We start from the raw sequence: 23,515 nt of genomic DNA, 5'->3' as shown, positions 1-23,515 counted from the left end.
CTGACGTATTCCAGCAAAATGAGGAATAAACCAACAAAGAGGGATTCAGGGACTCAGGATACAGGAAAGCTTGACTACGACTCAGTTGATGACTCTGCAGGCTTGAGAATGAACTGTCCAGATAGTAGATGGGGTACAGATGACCACTGAAAGGAAATGGCCAAGAAAAAGGTGAGGACAGAAGGCAACTTAATGCATAATATGATTCTGAAGCTGCAAAAATTTGAAAATAAAACAAACAAAAAACCAGAATAACATGAGGCAAAAAAGGAAGCCTTAGTTCAAAATTGAAGCCACTAGTCCAAATAAGAATATGCATTCAATAAGCTTCAAAAAGAAGAATGAAATGGATTCCAAAAAATAAAGGGAATGAGGAAAAAACTTAAAATTAAAGACATAATGAACAAGGCTCACATATCTTCTCACAATAAGAAAAAATTCAGCTTAATGGAAAAAGCCTTATTAAAAAGTCCTGATCTAAATACGAATTGAAATAAAATATGGCACAATTTTGAGCAAATGCTGAAATTAAAAAATCCATTTGAAAGAAGAAAGAATCCCCTTAACCTTGATTCTAGGAACATTCTCCTTTGGGTGGCTGAGAAGTCACATTGAATGAAATAATCCTAGAACTCTTCCTAGTTCTGCAATGAGTAATACTTAAAAAGTCACAATAACATTAATGTTGCTATTTATTTATTTTTCAACTTTTTGGCCTAGCCAATAGACAAAAATGAAAAATTTAATTGCAAATATTTAGCATAAAATATTATCAATATTCTCACTGTACAGCTGTCAAAATTGGAGTAGTATAATTATAAAAGGAGAGATGGTGAGAAGGCAAAGGGTGAAATATCCCAACCTCATAAAGTAGGGAGTCAAGAGAAACCATCTGTACTGAATGGAACAAGAAATGGTCATGGAATTATAAACGGAACCAATAAAAGAGGTCAGAAAATTAATATAATTATATGTAGAAGAGGGTCAGAGAAAGAAGGTGAAATTAGTAAGCTAAATTCTTTCCTACTATGGTACCTGTTTAAAGTTGATAAATGAAAATAAAAGGAAAAAAAGTCAATATAAGCATATTATTTAGCCCTACAGAGGTAGCCAATGGAGGAAACAAACCCAGAAATGATTAAAGTTAGTTGTTCTCAAAGTCAGGAATAAAAAAGTGAAGGGAGTGGGGCAACGGAACCACTGTGTTTTATTACAGTAGGTTTTTGTAACCATGTGCATGGATTCTTTTCATGCAGAATTATTATTTTGTCCTTTTAATTAAATTAAGTGCTAATGGATTTCAAAGAAAGTAGCTACTAACAAAGTCCTAGGAGCTAATTAAAAGTTCAGAGAAATGACATATTAGTTGAACTCCAAGAAATACAATACAAAGGGAGAGAGTAGTATTGTATTTCCTCTATTCTAAGATTCACAATATTTTAACACCTCTGACACCAGGATCCTTGTTAAAATCGAAGTCATCTTACAACCACTGATGGCCTGGTAGCAGCTGTGATCTCATTGTCATTGATTGCATACACAGAAACCTGGGGTGCTTTTCTAATGACAGACAGGACAATTTTAATCCATCAATATTTCAGTTAACAAACTATTGAAAGACCATTTGAGGAAGGAAGGAATATGAGCCCTGTGTGCTATCTGAAAACCTTCTGTGGACATCTTTTGCTAAGATCAATATAGAGCCAGCATAAAATTTGCAAAATGAACCAACTTAAAAGAAAATTTCGGAGATTGGTTCAAGATGGCGGAGTAGAAGGATGTGCTCTCACTCCCTCCTGCGAGAACACCAGAATCACAACTAACTGCTGAAAATCATCAACAGGAAGACACTGGAACTCACCAAAAAAGATACCCCACATCCAAAGACAAAGGAGAAGCCATAATGAGACAGTAGGAGGGGCACAATCACAATAAAATCAAATCTCATAACTGCTGGGTGGGTGATTCACAAACTGGAGAACACTTATACCACAGAAGTCCACCCACTGGAGTGAAGGATCTGAGCCTCACGTCAGGCCTCCGAACCTGGGGGTCCGGCAACGGAGGGGGAATTCCAAGAGAATCAGACTTTGAAGGCTAGTGGGATTTGATTGCAGGACTTCAACAGGACTGGGGGAAACAGAGACTCCACTCTTGGAGGGCACACACAAAGTAGTGTGCACATCAGGACCCAGGGGAAGGATCAGTGACCCCATAGGAGACCAAAACAGACCTACCTGCTAGTGTTGGAGGGTCTCCTGCAGAGGCAGGGGGTGGCTCTGTCTCATCGTGAGGACAAGGACACTGGCAGCAGAAGTTCTGGGAAGTACTCCTTGGCGGGAGCCCTCTCAGAGTCAGCAATTAGCCCCACCAAAGAGCCTGGGTAGGCTACAGTGTTGGGTCGCCTCAGGCCAAACAACCAACAGGGAGGGAACCCAGCCCCACCCATCAGCAGTCAAGTGGATTAAAGTTTTACTGAGCTCTGCTCACCAGAGCAACAGCCAGCTGTAGCCAGCACCACTCCCTCCCATCAGGAAACTTGCACAAGCCCCGTAAATAGCCTCATCCGCCAGAGGGCAGACAGCAGAAGCAAGAAGAACTACAATCATGCAGCCTGTGGAACAAAAACCACATTCACAGAAAGATAGACAAGATGAAAAGGCAGAGGGCTATGTACCAGATGGAGGAACAAGATAAAACCCCAGAAAAACAACTAAATGAAGTGGAGACAGGCAACCTTCCAGAAAAAGAATTCAGAATAATGATAGTGAAGATGATCCAGGACCTCAGAAACAGAATGGAGGCAAAGATCAAGAAGATGCAAGAAATGTTTAACAAAGATCTACAAGAATTAAGGTAACAAACAAACAGAGATGAACAATACAATAAATGAAATGAAAACTACACTAGAAGGAATCAATAGTAGAAAAACTGAGGCAGAAGAATGGATAAGTGACCTGGAGGACAGAATGGTGGAATTCACCGCTGCGGAACAGAATAAAGAAAAAGGAATGAAAAGAAATGAAGACAGCCTAAGAGACCTCTGGGATAACATTAAATGCAACAACATTCACATTATAGGGGTCCCAGAAGGAGAAGAGAGAGAGAAAGGACCGGAGAAAATATTTAAAGAGATTATAGTCAAAAACCTCCCTAACATGCAAAAGGAAATAGCCACCCAAGTCCAGGAAGTGCAGAGAGTCCCATACAGGATAAGCCCAAGGAGAAGCAAGCCGAGACACACAGTAATCAAATTGGCAAAAATTAAAGCCAAAGAAAAATTATTGAAAGCAACAAGGAAAAAACGACAAATAACATACAAGGGAACTCCCATGAGGTTAATAGCTGATTTCTCAGCAGAAACTCTACAAGCCAGAAGGGAGTAGCATGATATACTTAAAGTGATGAAAGGGAAGAACCTACAACCAAGGTTACTCTACCCGGCAAGGATCTCATTCAGATTCAATGAAGAAGTCAAAGGCTTTACAGACAAGCAAAAGCTAAGAGAATTCAGCACCACCAAACCAGCTCTACAACAAATGCTAAAGGAACTTCTCTAAATGGGAAACACAAGAGAAGAAAAGGACCTACAAAAACAAACCCAAAACAATTAACGAAATGGTCATAGGAACATACATTTTGATAATTAAACGTGAATGGATTAAATGCTCCAACCAAAAGGCACAGGCTTGCTGAATGGATACAAAAACAAGACTCATATATATGCTACGCTCTACAAGAGACCCACTTCAGACCTAGGGAAACATACAGACTGAAAGTGAAGGGATAAAAAAGATATTCCATGCAAATGGAAATCAAAATAAAGCTGGAGTAGCAATTCTCATATCACACAAAATAGACTTTAAAACAAAGACTATTAACAGAGACAAGGAAGGACGCTACATAATGATCAAGAGATCAATCCAAGAAGAAGATATAACAATTATAAATATATATGCACCCAACATAGGAGCACATCAATACATAAGGCAACTGCTAACAGCTATAAAAGAGGAAATCGACACTAACACAATAATAGTGGGGGAATTTAACATCTCACTTACACCAATGGACAGATCATCCAAACAGAAAATTAATAAGGAAACACAAGCCTTAAATGACACAATAGACCAGAGAGATATAATTGATATTTATAGGACATTCCATCCAAAAACAGCAGATTACACTTTCTTCTCAAGTGTGCACAGAACATTCTCCAGGATAGATCACATCTTGGGTCACAAAGAAGCCTCAGTAAATTTAAGAAAATTGAAATTATATCAAGCATCTTTTCTGACCACAATGCTATGAGATTAGAAATGAATTACAGGGAAAAAAACATAAAAAACACAAACACATGGAGGCTAAACAACACATTACTAAATAACCAAGAGATCACTGAAGAAATCAAAAAGGATATCAAAAAATACCTAGAGACAAATGACAAGGAAAACACGATGATCCAAAACCTATGGAATGCAGCAAAAGAAGTTCTAAGAGCGAAGTTTATAGCTATACAAGCCTACCTCAAGAAACAAGAAAAATCTCTCAAATAAACAATCTAACCTTACATCTAAAGGAACTAGAGAAAGAACAAACAAAACCCTAAGTTAGCAGAAGGAAAGAAATCATAAAGATCAGAGCAGAAATAAATGAAATAGAAACAAAGAAAACAATAGCAAAGATGAATAAAACTAAAAACTGGTTCTTTGAGAAGATAAACAAAATTGAAAAACCATTAGCAAGACTCATCAAGAAAAATAGGGAGAGGACTCAAATCAATAAAATTAGAAATAAAAAAGGAGAAGTTACGGGGCTTCCCTGGTGGCGCAGTGGTTGAGAGTCCGCCTACCGATGCAAGGGACATGGGTTCGTGCCCCGGTCCAGGAAGATCCCACGTGCCGCGGAGTGGCTGGGCCCGTGAGCCATGGCCGCTGGAGCCTGCACGTCCAGAGCCTGTGCTCTGCAACGGGAGAGGCCACAACAGTGAGAGGCCTGCGTACCACAAAAAAAAAATAAAGTGTAAAAAAAAGGAGACGTTACAACGGACACCACAGAAATACAAAGCATCTCAAGAGACTACTACAAGCAACTCTATGCCAATAAACTGGACAACCTGGAAGAACTGGACAAATTCTTAGAAAGGTATAACCTTCCAAGACTGAACCAGGAAGAAGTAGAAAATATGAACAGACCAATCACAAGTAATGAAATTGAAACTGTGATTAAAAATATTCCAATAAACAAAAGTCCAGGAACAGAGGGCTTCACAAGTGAATGCTATCAAACATTTAGAGAAGAGCTAACACCCATCCTTCTCAAACTCTTCCAAAAATTGCAGAGGAAGGAACACTCCCAAACTCATTGTATGAGGCCACCATCACCCTGATACCAAAAACAAACAAAGATACTACAAAAAAAGAAAATTACAGACCAATATCACTGATGAATATAGATGCAAAAATCCTCAACAAAATACTAGCAAACAGAATCCAACAACATATTAAAAGGATCATACACCATGATCAAGTGGGACTTAACCCAGGGATGCAAGTATTCTTCAATATACACAAATCAACCAATGTGATACACCATATTAACAAATTGAAGATGAAAAACCATATGATCCTCTCAATAGATGCAAAAAAGCTTTTGACAAAATTCAACACCCATTTGTGATAAAAACTCTCCAGAAAGTAGGCATAGAGGGAACCTACCTCAACATAACAAAGGGCATATATGACAAACCCACAGCCAACATCATTCTCAATAGTGAAAAACTGTAAGCAATTCCTCTAAGTTCAGGAACAAGACAAGGATGTCCACTCTCACCACTATTATTCAACATAGTTTTGGAAGTCCTAGCCACGGCAATCAGAGAAGAAAAAGAAATAAAAGGAATACAAATTGGAAAAGAAGAGGTAAAACTGTCACTGTTGGCATTTGACATGATACTATACATAGAGAATCCTAAAGATGCCACCAGAAAACTACTAAAGCTAATCAATGAATTTGGTAAAGTTTCAGGATACAAAATTAATGCACAGAAATATCTTGCATTCCTATATACTAATGATGAAAAATCTGAAAGAGAAATTAAGGAAACACTCCCATTTACTGCTGCAACAAAAAGAATAAAATACCTAGGAATAAACCTACCTAGGGAGACAAAAGACCTATATGCAGAAAACTACAAGACACTGATGAAAGAAATTAAAGATGATACCAACAGAGGGAGAGATATACCAAGTTCTTGGACTGGAAGAATCAACATTGTGAAAATGACTAAACTACCCAAAGCAATCTACAGATTCAATGCAATCCCTATCAAATTACCAATGGCATTTTTTACAGAACTAGAACAAAAAAATCTTAAAATTTGTATGGAGACCTAAAAGACCCCGAATAGCCAAAGCAGTCTTGAGGGAAAAAAACAGAGCTGGAGCAATCAGACTCCCTGACTTCAGACTATACTACAAAGTTACAATCACCAAGACAATATGGTACTGGCACAAAATATAGATCAATGGAACAAGATAGAAAGCCCAGAGATAAACCCACACACCTACAGTCAACTAGTCGATGACAAAGGAGGCAAGGATACACAATGGAGAAAAGACAGTCTCTTCAATAAGTGCTGTTGGGAAACCTGGACAGCTACATGTAAAAGAATGAGGGCTTCCCTGGTGGCACAGTGGTTGGGAGTCCGCCTGCTGATGCAGGGGATGCAGGTTCGTGCCCCAGTCCGGGAGGATCCCACGTGCCATAGAGCAGCTGGGCCCGTGAGCCATGGCCGCTGGGCCTGCGCATCCGGAGTCTGTGCTCTGCAACGGGAGAGGCCACAGCAGTGAGAGGCCCGCGTACCACAAAAAAAAAAATGAAATTAGAACACTCCTAACACCATACACAAAAATAAATTCAAAATGGATTAGAGACCTAAATGTAAGACCAGACACTATAAAACTTTTAATAGAAAACAGGAAGAACAAGCTTTGACATAAATCACAGCAAGATCTTTTTTGTCCCACCTCCTACAGTAATGGAAAAAAAAACAAAAATAAACAAATGGGACCTAATGAAACTTAAAAGCTTTTGCACAGCAAAGGAAACCATAAACAAGATGAAAAGACAACCCTCAGAATGGGAGAAAATATTTGCAAATGAATCAACGGACAAAGGATTCACCTCCAAAATTTACAAGCAGCTCATGCAACTCAATATCAAAAAAACAAACAACCCAATCCAAAAATGGACAGAACACCTAAATAGACATTTCCAGAGAAGATATACAGATAGCCAAAAAACACATGAAAGAATGCTCAGCATCACTAATCATGAGAGAAATGCAAATCAAAACTACAATGAGGTATCACCTCACACCAGTCAGAATGGCCATCATCAAAAAAATCTACAAACAAGAAATGCTGGAGAGGGTGTGGAGAAAAGGGAACCCTCTTGCACTGTAGGTGGGAATATAAATTGATACAGCCACTATGGAGAACAGTATGGAGGTTCCTTAAAAAACTAAAAATAGAACTACCATATGACCCAGCAATCCCACTACTGGGCATATATCCTGAGAAAACCATAATTCAAAAAGAGTCATATACCACAGTGTTCAATGCAGCACTATTTACAATCTCCAGGACATGGAAGCAACCTAAGTGTCTGTCAACAGATGAATGGATAAAGAAGATGTGGTACATACATACACTGGAATATTACTCAGCCATAAAAAGGAACGTAATTGGGTCATTTGTAGAGACGTGGATGGATCTAGAGACTGTCATACAGAGTGAAGTAAGTCAGAAAGAGAAAAACAAATATCATATATTAATGCATATATATGGAACCTAGAAAAATGGTACAGATGAACCAGTTTATAGGGCAGAAATTGAGACACAGATGTAGAGCACAAATGTATGGACACCAAGGGGGGAAAGCAGTGGGGGGGTGGGGGTGGGGGTGGGATGAATTGGGAGATTTGGATTGACATGTATAGACTGATGTGTATAAAATGGATGACTAATAAGAACCTGCTGTATAAAAAAATAAATAAAACAAAATTCAAAAAAAAATAAGAGCCCACAAACAGCGTTCCCCTGGGCCACAGTCCCCCTCTCCCAAGGGAACCGATGGAAAAAAAAAAAAAAAAAGAAAATCTCAGAAACCATAGTGAAGCATTCTTTTTTGAAGTGCTATATAACAAATAGTCTTGATAATCCAGAGTATGATACCATTTGGGAAAATACTGACATCAACAACACTGAGTTGAAAAATGATTCAGAAAAACCGGATTCTGAATAAGAAAACGAATTCCTTAATGGATTTCTTTGACTTTTACTTTCCTTATGAGAGTGATATGATTTAAACAAAAATCTTTACCTAAGTAATTCTAAAAGAGCTCTTTCAGTAGACATAAAACAAAAATTCTAAACAATGAGAAAGCATTGTAAAATAAATAGGCAGAGCTTTTTCTTTCTTAGCAGTGCAAAAGCAGTAGTGTATCTTAAAAATCCACAATGTCTTAAAGAATTACAACTAACTAGAAAGAGCGGTAACTAGGAGGAATCAGAGATTATTTTTAATTTGGATAAATCATAACAGATTTCAGAGAGGAGTGAGGATTTAACTGCCTCTTGAAGAATGGGGAGGAATGTGAAGCATATCGTAAGTATTATTTTAAAAGGTTTTCTTATAGAACTTTTTGTTCTCTCAGATCAGACCTGTAACCAGCAGTGTTACTGCAAGACACCCAGGTCACTAGAGAAATACTCAGCTACCTCCTGGGTAGGTCATGATCCTAACAGATAACATCTTCATAATATAACAGCAACTACAATTATCAGGTGCTTATTATGTATGTGCCAGTATGTTTTCTCTCTGTTTATGCATAAACACATATACACACACACATATATGTGTGTGTATAATTTATTTTCTCTTTCATCTCCTACACACTGACCAGTTTGGTTCAGAAACTTTGTTGGTGCATACAGAAGTCTAATTATTTGATTATCTCATAGGTTTAGACACCCAAATAACACGTGCTAGTTAAAGTAAAATGAGAAAATATAATTCTGAGAAAAACTAAGTTGTCCTATGCCTTCACCAAACAGCTATTTGGTAACAGCTGTTCTTAAACATGAGTTCACATTTTAAAGCCTATTATAATACCATTATAGACGCCGCTGAGAATCCTTACTTGGCTCACATCTTTAGCTATTATCTAGTACAACTAGATAAAACATTTATACATTTCCATAAACATTATAGAAATTATTAGCCCAAGAGTAGAGTCGGTCAGTCAGTCCGTCAATCTGTCTGTCTCTCTCTCTTCCCCCCATTCCCTCCCTTCCTCCTTCTCTCTTTATCTTTCTCATTCACTGTTATACACACATATATATATATACAGATTTGTAAGTCTGTACTGTTTCTGAATTTTCTCTCTAATTGGCAAAGACTTAAAAATTAATATCAACATCACAATGCCCCTTTAGGGTGTCTCCATTTGGGTCATTTTTATTTGCTAGTCCATAGTACTCTAGTCTGATTTAAGTAGGTCCACAGGGTACCAGAAAATTTCATTAAAATAGTTCTCATATGCGTGACTCTCTCCTTTAAGACCATCCACAGACAATGGTTCCCACAGCTCTGTTCTCTCCTCAGCGAGTCTCCATCTACGCTCAGCAAAGCCACAGCTTTAACCCAGCCGACTGGACCACTTAAAGATGCTGATGCCAGGCAAAATTGAAAGTGGGCTGTATTCACTTTGGAGGACACTTTATTGGTACGATAAAATTGTATAAGTGGGAAGAATCTAGCCTATCAATTCTATGGAAGAATAAGAGACTTGCTGACTTTCATTCAGTGAGAATCAATATCCACAAAAATTTCACATAGCCTACCTTAGACATATTCAGTGTTCACATTCTGGAAAAGATTTTAGGGACTTCCCTTGTGGCCCAGTGGTTAAGGATCTGCCTTCCAGTGCAGGGGACGCAGGTTCAATCCCTGGTCGGGGAACTAGGATCCCACATGCCACGGGGCAACTAAGCCTGTGCGTTGCAACTACTGAGCCCAAGTGCTCTGGAGCCTGGGCACCACAACTAGAGAGAAGCCCACGCACCGCAACTAGAGAAGCCCACGCACCGCAACGAAAGATCCCGCATGCTGCAGTGAAGATCCCGCATGCCGCCACAAAGACCTGATGCAGCCAAATAAATAAATAAATATTTTTTTTAAAAAAAAGATTTTAAACTTCCAAGTTGATGGCACTTAAATTTGACAGGGATGTTTTACTACCTAACCAGTATTTCTGTGTCTGATATTTCTTATAAACATCTACTGAATCTCACTTAAAAATATTACAATGGCATTAATCACGTCTTGAAGCTTGGCACATCAGCAATGTGGATTGAAGGGTTACAAGAGTGGATATTTCTGGTTTTCATTTTAAAGCCAACAGGAAGCATGAGGATAATCATAAGTCAGAACTACTGAAAAAGGTTGTTAAACATATAAATACATATTTTAAAGTAGTATCCCTTTAATAAAACCCTACAAAAACAGAAATATAACTCGAGAATCACTACAAATTAATGAAAGCATCCATTCAGCAGGAATACATAATAATTTTAAATGTGTACATGTAGTATAACCTCAAAATAACATATATTTATTATAATGTAGCTTTGAAATGTATATGGTGAAAATTCAGAGTACCACAAGGAAAAAGACAGATATCCACATATATGGTAGAAAATTTTAATACACTCTCCTAAAGAATGCATAGAACAGCAGACACAAATACATGAGGATATATGAGATTGAAATAATACTAACAAATGATACTGGAACAAAAACATTAACAAATTTGACATAGATTGAACTCTGCCTCCCCCAAACTGTAGACTGCATATTATTTTTAATCACCAATGGGGCATTTACAAAAACTGACCACGTACAAAGCCATAGGTATGTTACAAACAAATCCAAAGGACTAAAATCATACAGACCATGTTCTCTGTCCACGGTGTTTTTAAAACAGAAAAAATAGCAAAAATATAACTACACAAATGCCATATACTAGGACATTAAGAAAAAAAGTAAGCCACTGGGCAAAAAAGATATAATATATTTTAAACTGATGATAGTGAAAAAAGCATCTCAAAACTTAAATTATTTCATGCAGATAAAGCAGTACTGAGAGGAAATTCAAAGAAAGAAACATCATTCTTAATGTGACATGACTTCACCTGTGAGCACTTCAAATCAACATTATACCTGAGGTCCTAGGCAAGGCAGAAAGAGAAGTGGAAAAGGTTTAAGGAATATAAAGGAAGAAACAAAACTGTCATTATTCATGAATGACAAGAAAAGTGGAAAATCCCGAAGTAAGCTGTTTAACTTAATTACAAAACTTAGCAAGATTGCTGGTGGAAAATATAACTACCTAAAACCAAGCATTTTAAACCCTTCCCAACTTATTATATGAAGCCTGTATTACTCTGATACCAAAACCAGACAAAGACATCACAATAAAAGAAAACTACTGACCAAAATCCTTTATGAATATAGATGCAAAAATACTAGCAAACCAAATCCAGCAATGTATAAAAAGGATTATACACTATGACCAAATATGATTTACCTCAGGAATGCAAGTTTGATTTAAAATGTGAAAATCAATCAATCATAATAATAGAATAAAAGACATGACATGTCCATAGAAAAAGGGTTTGACAAATTCCAATGCCATTTCATGGCAAAAACATTCAACTAGGAATAGAAGAGAACTTCTCCAACTTGATAAAGCTGCATATGAATAACCCATAGTTAACATCATACTTAATGGTGAAAGACTGGCTGCTTCCCTGATAAGATCAGGAACAAGACAAAGTTATTCACCTGCACTTTCTATTCAACTAGAGGTTTTAGCCAGGGCAATTGAGCAAGAAAAAGAAATAGAAGGCATCCAGATTAGAAACAAAGAAGTAAAACTATCTCTATTCTCAGACGACATGATCTTGTATGTAGAAAATAATAAGGAATTCACAAAAACTATATTGCACCTAATAAGTAAGTTCTGCAAGGTTGCAGAATACAAGATCAATGTACACGAATCATTTCTATTTCTGTGCATGAGCAATGAACAATCTGAAATACAATTAAAACATAATTCCATTTCCTATAGCATCAGAAATAATGAAATACTCAGGAATATTTTCAACAAAAGAAATGCAATTATTTGTATACTGAATGCTATAAAACATCACTGAAAGAACTTAAAGAATACCTAAATAAATGGAAAAACATCCCACGTTCATAGACTGAAAAACAATTTTATTAAGATTGTAATATTTCCCAAATTGATTCAATGCAATCCCTCCAAATTTATAGCTACATTTTGTATATATATTGACAAGCTGATTCTAAAATTCATATGTATTGATATATGCAAGGGAATAGCTAAAACAATATTGAAGAAGAAGAACAAATTTGGAGGATTCACTTCTGATTTCAAAACTTGCTTCAAAGCTACAGTAATCAAGACAGTGTGGTACCTGGTATAAAGATAGAAGTATAGGTCATTGGAACAGAGTTGAGATTCCAGAAGTAAACCCTTACATTTTTGGCAAAATGATTTTTGACAAGACACTTAGATATGGGGAAAGAATGGTCTTTTCAACAAATGGTGGTGGGACAAGTAGATACCCAAATGTGAAAGAATGAAATTGGTCCTTTCCTTCATTCCATATATTCAAAGTAATCAAAAACCTAAACATAAAAGCTAAAACTCTAATATTCTTATAAGTAAAACATAGAAATGAAGCTCTGCAACCTTGAATTAGGTAATGGCTTCTTAGACTGAAATTAAGTATAAAAATAGATAAACTAGACAAAGTTAAAACCCTTGGGCTTCAAAGGATACCATCAAAAAAGTGAGAAAACTCACAGAATGGGAGAAAATATTTGAAATCCTATATCTTAAAAGCAATTGTACACTATATGAAGAACTCTCACAACAATAAAAAGACAAACAATCCAATTAAAAATAAGCAAAGAACATATCTCAAAAAAAAAGATATATAAATGGTCAATAAGCACATGAAAAGGTGCTCAATAACATCAGTCATCAGAAAATGCAAATCAAAACCATAATGAGTATCACTTCACGTCCACTATGATAGCTTAATCAAGGTTCTGAACTGTAACAAATGTTGACAAGGAGGTGGAGAAATTGGAACCCTTGTACCTTGCTGGTGGGAATGTAAAATGATGAAAACTGCTTTGGAAAATAGTTTGGCAGATTTTCAAATGTTAAACATAATGTTACATATGACTGAACAATTTTACTGCCAGGTATATACCCCAAAGAGATGAAAACATACATTCACACAAAAACTTGTATGCAAATGTTAGTAGCAGCACTATTCATAATAGCCAAAAAGTGAAAACTACCCAAATGTCCATCAACTAACGAATGAATGAACAAAATGTGATATATCCATATAACGGAATATTATTTGGCCATAAAAAGAATGAAGTACTGATCCATGATACAGCATGGATAAACCTTAAAAACATGCTAAGTGAAAGAATCTGTTCACTAAAGTCCCCATGATTTTATTCGTCCAGAATGTCCAGAATAGGCAAATCCTTAGACACAGAAAGTACATCAGTGGTTTCCAGGGATCGGAAGAGGGGGCATGGGGAGTGAATGCTAAGGGGTATGGGGTTTCTTTTGGGAGTGACAAAAATGCTATAAAATTAGATAGTGGTGATGGTTATATAACTCTGTTAACGTACTGAAAACCAGTGATTTGTACACTATAAAAGGATGAATTTTATGATATGTGAATTATAGTCCAATAAAGCTATTATTTTTAAAATACTTTTAAAGGTCAAGTTTATCTCTCTATGGCAGTAACAGAAACACAATGAATATTTTGAAAAGATTCATTTAAAATAACTTCAAAAATATGAAGTTCCTGTGAATAAATCAAACAAGAAGATGTTCAAGGACTCCTAAGGGAAAAATGAGACTATGTTTACATTTATCATATTAGAGAAGACCTAAATATATTGAGAGACAGTCATGGATTCTAGAACTGAATATTTACAAGGTATCAATTTCCTTTTAATTGTTTATAGACTCAAAACAATCTCAATAGAATCTCCATTAAATTCCTAACCAATTTTTTAGAACTTGACAAACTGATTGAAAAAATGTATATGGAAAGGTAAAGGGCCAAGGAATGCTATAGCACTCCTGAAAAAACTGCACCAAGTGGGAGGATTTACTCCCCTACCTACCAGATAGCAAGACAATTTAAACCTGTAGTAATTACAGAAAGAGGTCAAAGGAACAAATACAGAGCCCAAAAACAGACCCAACATATTATCAACTCTTGATATTTGAAAACAGTAAGTATTTGTTGTTTTAAGCCACTAAATTTGGGGGTAACTTGTTACACAGAAATGGGTAACTAATACATTGCTGCTCACCAGTATTCTCAGATTTATTTTTTCTTTTAGAACAGAGGTTAACCTTGCCCACCTCCTTGAAGTTAGGCATACCATATGACTTCTTTTGCGTCTAAAGTATGAGTGTAAATCATTCATGTCACTTCCAGATGGAGGCATTTAAAGCTAGTTCATGATTACCCCCACTTTCTTTTCCCATACTATACCAACTGGGAAAGTCCTGTGTTCCAGATTGTACAGCTACAGAATGACGGAGGTTCCCTAAATTTAGACCTGACAATAGTTGCCCTGGAAAGTTGCCTTAATCCAGAGGAAACTTTTCTTGAATGAAAAATAAACCTTTATTGCATTAAGTCAATAAGATTTGGGGATAATCTGTTACCGCAGCATAACCTAGCCTATTTTTACAGATACTAGGCTCGATCTCACTAGTAATTGAGGAAACAAACAGTAATGATATAATACATACCTACCAGATGGGCAAAAATTAAAGGTCATGATAATACTAAATTTTGGCAGGGATGTAGAGGAATGAAAGTAGGAATATAAATTGGTGGAACCATGCTGGAAAAGTGTGGCATTATCTAATAAAGCTGATATCTGCAAGCCCTGTGTTCTAGTAATTTGACTAGCAGTTTTATACTCTAAAGAAACTCCTGCATCTAAGCACCAAGGCATTTGTAGAAGAAGAATCATAGGTGGTTTATTTATGGTAGTGAAAGAAAGAAAGGGACAGAAGGAGGGAGGGAGGAAGGAAGGGAGGGAGGGAAGAAGAAGGAAGAAAGGAAAAAGGGAGGGAGGGAAGGAGAGAAGGACAGAAATGACCCAAATATCCTTAAACAGAATGAGTAAAAAATAAGGGTATTATATTTATATAATAAAATATATCCAGTAATGAAAACAAACAAACAACATCCACTGTCAGCAACAGCATTCAATCATCAAAAAAAATTACTGAGTTCCCCTTATATGCTTGGCTCTATTTCAGGTACTAGGCTCTATTTTGGAGCAAAACAAGAAAAAAAAATCCACCCTCATGGAGTTTGCATTCTAATAGAAATGAGACAGGAAAAATGATTAAGTCATACAGTATTTTTAAAGGTAGTAAGTACATGCGGAAAAGCAAAGGAAAGGGGAAAGTGTTTTGCAAGGTAGGATATACAATTTTAAATGTGATAATCAGAGTAGCCTTCATTGAAAAGGAGACAACTGAACAAAGATTTAAAAGAAGTGAAAGTAACAAAGTAAGTCCTGTGGTATCTGGGAGAAGAGCGTTCCATCCAGAGCAAAGATGGTCCCCGATATACTCAAAGAATACCAAGGAGACCAGTGTAGCTGGAACTGAGTGAATGAGAAAAACAGCAAGAAATGAGATCAGATAGGTAAATGGGAGAGAAAAAAACAGGTAGCACCTTATAGGTAATTCTAAGGATTTGGGTCCTTTAAGACTTTACTCTGTATGAACTGGAAAGGCACTGGAGATTTTGGAGGAAAACAGTGACATGATCTGACATATGTTGCAAGAAAAGAGCTCTAATTGCAATTTTGAGACTGGATTATGGAGGGAAAAGAATGAAAATGGGGAGACCAGTTAGGAGGTTCTTGCAATAATCCACGTGGGAGATGGTGTCAGCTCAGACTAGAATGGCAGCCATGCAGGTGATGAAAGTAATTATATTCAGGAATTATTTTGAAGATAGAGCAAAGAGGACTTCCTGACACATGACATCTAAGGTATGAGGGAATGGGAGATATCAAAGATGACTCCAAGTTTTGGGGCATGAGCAACGTGAAGGATGAAGGTAGGGAAGGCTGCAGATAGAGTGGACTTGGGCAAGATGAAGATTCCATTTGGAGCATGCTGAACTGGAGATGTCTACTGGACATTCAAATGGAAATGTTGAGCAGGCAGGTGGACATAGAGGTCTGAAGTTCAAGAAGATAACTCAAAGCTTGAGCTATCGTTTTGGAGGCATCAGTGTACAAATATAGAGATTGCATGAAATCATCAAAGAGCGTAGAAAGGAATGAGCTCCCAAGGACCACAGCTTAAGATATTCTAAGGTTAAAACCTCTGAGAGCAGAAGAGAGATCAGCAAAGGGGACAGAAAGCAATGGCTAGTGAAGGAGGAGGAAAAATCTAGAGTACATGGTGTCCTGGAGGTCAACAAAGAAATATTACAAGGAGCAGAGAGTGATATCTGTGACAATGCTACCAACAGGTGAAGTAAGATCAAAGGTGACAACTGACTACTGGATTTGGGAGAGGTGATGTCACCAGTGACAGTGACAGGAATAGTTTTGGCAGAGTACTGAAAACAAAAGAGTGATAGAAATAGGTTTAAGAGAGAATGTGAAGAAATGAATCAATGATAGGGAATATAGACATCTCTTTTTAAAAGTTTATGCTTTCAAATGGAGAGGACATGGCTTAGTCTCATAAGCATAATGTTAAGCAAAAGAATCTGTGAAAGAGTGCCTCCTATATTCGTATAATTTTTTTAAGTAAAAGGAAAATTGTGATTAGGAAGGAACAAGCAACAGGTTTCTGGGTATTGGCATGTTCTCTTACTTCTATGGTAAATAATGGGTATTTGCCTTGTAATTATCTGTTATAATGATTTGCTATATTATTTGTCAACCAGTACATTTGTTTTATGTACTCTTCTCCCTGTATATGTCATAGTTCAAAAAGTTTAAAGATTAATAAGATCATGTGTATGAAAAGACAACAGGTAATATCACTACAGAGTTAACAGAAGTTTTAAAAAATATTTGAGGAGGAATATTTCAAATTATAAGCAGACCAAATTTGAACTGAAACTCCAAAAGTTTATATTTACTAGGTCTGGCCAGGAGGCGAACACTTGTGCCTTTCTGATTTAATTAAAAATGGAATTTGTAAATCACATAAAAATCTCAAAAGAATTAGAGCAGACTGTAAGCCCTTTTCTTCATTTTTAACTCCACAGGACATGTTTTTTAGTTTGTGTTTGGCTCTCAGTAGGAAAAATGCAGTGCAACATCTGCCAAGGCAATTCTTTTCTTTTTCTGGATATTTTTTAAGTTTTATTTCTAAGACCCCCTTGGGATACTGCACTTCACAAACGCAAACCTTTTCGTTATATAATAGTGATCTAACTGCGAAGACACACTGTTTTTTTCTCGGTAAGTTCATTACAAAAGAGGAATAGAGCTTCTGCCAACCATGATGGCTCTCCCTGGCCATGAATGAGTTGGACCATGCGCAGATCCATCCACTGTTTTCAGTTGTTTTCCAACAAGTGACTAGAAGCCGGGATATTTGAGTTCTACTACTCTCTGTTCATTCAACAACCAATTTCTTTAACATTCTGGGCATCTCTTTCAAAGGAGATGATCATCTACGTCACCTGAGGCTATCATGGAAGACAAATGCCTGAATAACTGATGACACTTCCAGTCCAAAGGTGAAAAGGCAATGAAAATAAATTTAAATGTGTTCATAAAAGAGTACTTCAAATCTATACCACTCTTCCAAATGGAATACAAAGCACATGCTAGGTGGGAACACATTGTTTTATTTTAGATCAAAGCCACCAAAAAGAGCCAGAGACACTTCTAAACCTATCCCAACTACTGATGACTAAGTCTCAAATAATTTTGAATTACAAGGAACAACAAAAGCTATTCTAACATTCTGTCTGCTAAAACAAGTCAACAGTTGTTTGTTGTTTTTTATCAAAAGGAAATAAAAATCTCGCTGACACTTTATAGTACACACTTCTTGTACAACTTTGTTTGTGTCTGTGTGTCAATTCCTAATTTCTGGTTTATCTGTTTAGTTAACTCTGCTATTTTTCTAGGATTCATCCCAAGACAACTAAAATGCATTACTAAAATTGGCACCTCTGCTACTGAACTTAATTTCAGAGAGGCTCTAAAGTGGTCTGAAACCATTTTTTTAATATCCTGCACACAACTTCATGCTAAAAAGTAACACTGTTCAAGAGCAGAAATTGATAGGAAAGGTGCAATTTTTGTTTTCCTCCAAAACAATTTTTATTTCCTCCAAACATACAATACTGAAAGTGAATAAGTACTTATACTAAAGCCACATGTTTCTGTTGCAGTGTTGCAAATATTAACTTCAAGTTGAACATGATTCTTCAAGCTAGACTCAGAGATGATCTAAATAGTTACATATAAACTACATATTTCTGAGCTCTTTTATAAGTGTTTTTCTCTTTAAGTTTTGGTTGGAAAACCCTAAAATCATAAGTCTGAAGTGCATATGAACAAAAATCCCAAGATCAGTATAGATTTTTAAAATTTCATGAAATTATGAATCTAGCAATGTTTGTAACATGTTAAAAAGTTAAAGAATTATAAATTTTTAAGTTGGGAAACATCTTAGATATTATTAAAAGGCCCTCAGAACTTGACAGATGAGGAAACTGAGGCCCAAAGAAATTAAACTAACCACAGCTGTCACCATAAATGGCAAATCATACCAAAAGCCAGATGTTCTGACTCCAAGTCCAGAGCTCTGAAAGAGCTATTTGTTTCAACATACTTTAATACTTAAGGAAATGAAAGTTAACAGAGGGCACTCCAGGCAGTCCCTCAATATAAGGAACTCCCTCAGGCTTACAAGAGCCAGTCTCCTCTTCTGCTTGCAAACCCAAGTCCTAGAAATAACACCCCCAAATTCCCACTTTCTCAAATGGCCTCATCCTACCTAGGGTTTCCAAAATGATTCCTCAGTTGGGTCTCTTTTTCATATCCCTACAAGTCCCTTTAAATAAGTGCTTTGGTTGGGATTGGGTTTTGTTGTTTTTGTTTTGTTTTATTAATTTGCTTGGGGAAAGCCGGAGATGGTGGAAACAGAAGCTCCGGGCTAAACCATCCCTAGAGCACATTTTTTTTTCTTTTGTCATCCAAACCAACAAATCCTTCCTCCGGGCCCCAGGGCTTACTGGTTTCCGTCGCAGTCCCTTCAGTTTCCAAAGTAGGAAGGAGACCTGGAAAAGAAGTTGGCCAGGTGGCACGTCCTTTCTGGGGCGCCCGGCAGGTGCGCGCCCAGGCTGGGCTAGCTGCCCTGGCTGCCCTCGGGCGCGCGCCCCGATGCGCCTTGCCCCGGGGGAACGAGAGCCCCCGCCGCCCCTCCCCCATGGCGCGGGCCCCTCCGGTGGCGCCGGCTGACCCGCCCCGGCCTCCCGGTCCCCACTTGGCCAGCGGGCTCCGGCCAGCCACGCGCGCCCCGGCGCCCGGCTCCTCGCGTGGCCGGGAGACGGAAGAGGTGGCAGAAGCGGGTAGAGGAGAGAGAGAGAGTTGGGTCCCACCTCGAGGCCCAGGTCCCACCCAGGCGGAGGCAGAGATGGCGGCGGCGCGGGGGCTCGGCCGGCTGTAGGCTCTGCGGTGGGGCGGCTCCAAACTCCCTGCCGAAGGTGCCGGGCAGCTGTCAAGAGAGAGGAGGCAGCGGAGTGTGGAAGGAGGGGCTGAGGGGGAGCGGAGGGAGAGGCGGGAGTTGGGGGAGAGAAGGGATGAAAGGTCGGGTCGCCGCCCGCGCGCCCCGCGCCCTCCGCCACCGCTCCCGGGGCGGCAGGAGTGGCCCCCGAGCCGTCAGGGCTGGCGCGCAGGTGACGGGGGCGGCGGCGGGGATGCGGCTGCGCGTGGCGGCGAGCCTGGGGGAGGAAAAGCGAGGAGTCCGGAGAGAAGGACCCTCTGCCCGCAGGGAAGCCGAGACTCGAGGCGAACTCGGCAGAAAGGTGGCGCCGCTACCTTACCCAACTGTCAGCTACCGCGCGCCCACTCTGAGCCCGGGGGTCTCAGGCCCTGGACTGGGCCCTGGGGTTCCCTCTGTCCCTCCCACTTACAGACTAACAGGCCTCTGTGCATCAGGTGTGCAAAATGCTGCAATAAAGATTGTAAAAATCGGGAGGAGTGGGAAAGGAAAGCGAAATGGAAAAGACCAGAAGTAGTGAGGTAGTGAGTTTCCTGTCACCGAGAATGTTTCGGCCAAGCATTTTGGTCGTATTTGTCAGGAAGTCATGATTCTTTTCAATCTTGAAATTCAATGGCGTTTGACGTAGTAAGTTAAAAAAAAAAAAAAAATCCGGCCTTGAACAGTCTGATTCTGACCCCAAAGTAATAATCATTTTCTTGCTCTCCACTCAAAATGTTCACTCACTGATTTATTCATTAATACATGTTTGTTGAGGCCCTACTGAGTGCCACACAATATGCTAGGTGCAATTATTATGTTCCTTGAACTTGGAGTTATGACAAGCAAGTATTCATATAATTACCAGTTGTGATGGATGATATGAAAGAAACCAACAGAGTGAGGAAGAAAGAATAAAGGGGAGTAGAGTACTCTGGATTGGGTGGATGGTTAATTTTCAACGGAACTTGCCTAACATCCTCATAGGAAGAAGCATCAGAGACACAGAAAGAACTTAGCCCAGAGATGGGTAGAGCCAGAAGCAATGTCTCCCTGCTCCCTGACCCAGACACTTGGCCAACCTGTGGAGCTTTGTAAACGGAACTTTTCCCCCAGAGAAATATTGTCCCAGGGTCAGTGTCACTTTAATGGAGACAAATGTCTTCACTGGATGAAAATAAGAATTGGAGTAGAAATACTGACTTCCTCAAATTATTGTGAAATAAAACAACCCAAGAGAATCCTTAATTAGATAGTTGCTATGAACTAGCGTATGAATTTTCTAGGGTTGCCTTAACAAATGACCACAGGCTCAACAATTAATACAAGAGAAATATATTTGTTCACTATTCTGGAGGCCAGAAGTCCAAAGGCGAGATGTCGTCAGGTCCATAGACTTCCCCAAGGCCTAGGAGACAATCCTTCCTTGCCTCATTCAGCTTCTGGTGGCTCCAGGACTCCATCGGCTTATGGCTAAATCTCTCCAACCTCTGCCTCCATCTTCACATGACCTTCCTCTCTGTGTCTGTGTCTTCTTCTCTTCTGTCTCCTTTAAAGACATTTGTCATTGGAATTGGAAACCATCCAGGTAATCCAGGGTGATCTCAGCTCGAAATCCTTACTAATTAAATCTGCAAAGACCCCTTTTCCAAATAAGGTCACATTCACAGATTCTAGAGTTTAGGATGTGGACATATTTTGGGAAGAAGTCACCATTCAACCCACTAAAGCTAGTAAACTAATAGCGGCCAAAATCATTGCCTACTGTGGAATCAGGGTGCCATTCCAGGACCACTATTCAAAATTGTACTGATACTAAGCATAATTAATGATTTTATTGTGAACTTCTAAAAATGTGTCATTAAACCTGGGCTTATGAGGAGTAACTGTAATAAGGAAAAGAAGTACAGAGGCTCAAGCCTTTAATTCATATCTGAGTCATAGGAAATATTTGAAGGCCAAGCATAGCTTGCCAGAAGCTACCATTGTTAAATTAATACAGAAATACACTCCACATCCATATGTATGGATTTCTGATAGTATGATCTAATACTGAATGTCTGCTAGGCACCAGGCTCTGAGTCATGGGCTCCTATGCAGCTTACATTCTAGGTTATGGGACACATTTGAAACTCATTTCCTCTGGCACAGTGTCTGATGCATACCTGAAACTTGATAAAGAGTTAGTGAATGAAGAGATGAGTACAAATAAATCACTATCAATCAACTAGGCAATTATCACCACACTGAAAAACATCTCCATAATAAGAAGATAAGATTCATTAGAGCAAAACAGATTAACACCGTGACTCATTCAGTATTTTCCTGAGTGAAGGAAAAATCCCTAAAAGGAAACCTTTGATTTAAAAAAGAAAATAATGAGATCACCTATCTTCTCTTTTTTAAAAAAATCAATATGTGCCTATTTACACAGATACAAATCCTGCTGGGAATAATCAATCATAACTGAAGTTATGGTTACTGAAAGTGAATAAAATATTTTGTCCAAGTATTTTGGTTGATCGTTTCAACTATTAATTTCATTATATCGATGCATTACTTCTTGAAACTCTTTACAAACAATGATCTCAATGACTCCACTCTCTCCTGGTTCACCTCTTTCCTCTTTGAGTTTCCTTCTTACTCTTCTACTCGTACAATTATAAACCATCAACCAATATATGTTAATATCTACTAAACTGAGTCCCACTCATTGACTTACTTGGGTCATGAGCCCATCTCTGAATCAGTCATGGTGGCCAGTAACTTCGAATATGATGACCGTACAGGTGTGAGTCACCTGTGCACTCCTGGAAAACAAGAAATGGGAAGAGAATTGATCTCACTCTAACCAAATAACTTACAGTGGGGGAAAAGTGGTACCTCAAAATAAAATTAGGGTGATCTTACTGAAGGAGCAGTGGGCAAAGAAGCACAGATACGTATCCACTAGAGTACACACTCAAAAAGTTTTGCTGTGAACTGAACATAGTTTTAATTGAAACAGTTGGCACTTCACCCTTTTTATGGTGTTCTAAATGTTTCATAGAAAGTTATTTTTAAAGAAATGACAATTGTGACTATTGATTATGTGTCTGATTACCACACAAATCTTAAAATTTTACATTTACAAGGACTTTGAAAAATGCTTTTATATGCATTGGAGGCCATAGAGTCAAGCACGTGGGCTCTGGAATCTGATTGCCTAAGTTTCTATGCACACATATTATGAGACATTGAATAAGTTCCTTACCCTCTTTCTGTCTCAGCTTCCTTTTTTGTAAAATGGAGATGATAATAACCACCTCTCTGAAATGTCATCAGAAGTAATGAGATAGCCACTATGCCTTTGGAATGGTACTTATTACCTAGTACTCTATTATGCTTGCTTGTTATTCATCTCATTTAGTCTTCAAACATCTCTGGAAAACATTTTGGTACATTGTTGTACGTTGATAATTTATTTTTCCCTTAACAGATAATCAATATCTACTGTGTATCAGGTACAATTACCAAGATAAAGAGCATGTGTCCTTTAATCCCAAAAAGAGTAAAGTGAGGATTCCCAGAGTTCAACCAGGTTGGTATAGGGCACTCCAT

The 23,515-nt window shown here is 38.2% G+C and overlaps 1 protein-coding gene across 1 annotated transcript in view; it reads right to left on the bottom strand.

Annotated features, from left to right (window-relative positions):
* Nucleotides 1-19,928, bottom strand: part of LEPR (leptin receptor) — a 102,466-nt gene extending 82,538 nt beyond the window's left edge. The window contains exons 1-2 of the mRNA XM_027113995.1: nucleotides 19,815-19,928; nucleotides 19,449-19,493 (exon numbers count right to left, since the gene is read on the bottom strand). The gene's annotated coding sequence lies outside the window, so the exon portion shown is untranslated. The remainder of the gene's footprint in view (nucleotides 1-19,448; nucleotides 19,494-19,814) is intronic.
* Nucleotides 19,929-23,515: the final 3,587 nt, after the last annotated feature.

Source organism: Aethalodelphis obliquidens, unplaced genomic scaffold (genome assembly GCF_003676395.1).
Source record: "Aethalodelphis obliquidens isolate GAN/ISIS:26980383/991018 unplaced genomic scaffold, ASM367639v1 scaffold13, whole genome shotgun sequence".
NCBI lineage: Eukaryota > Metazoa > Chordata > Mammalia > Artiodactyla > Delphinidae > Aethalodelphis > Aethalodelphis obliquidens.
The sequence above is the reverse complement of the archived record's forward strand: the minus strand, read 5'-3'. Positions and strand labels throughout refer to the sequence as shown.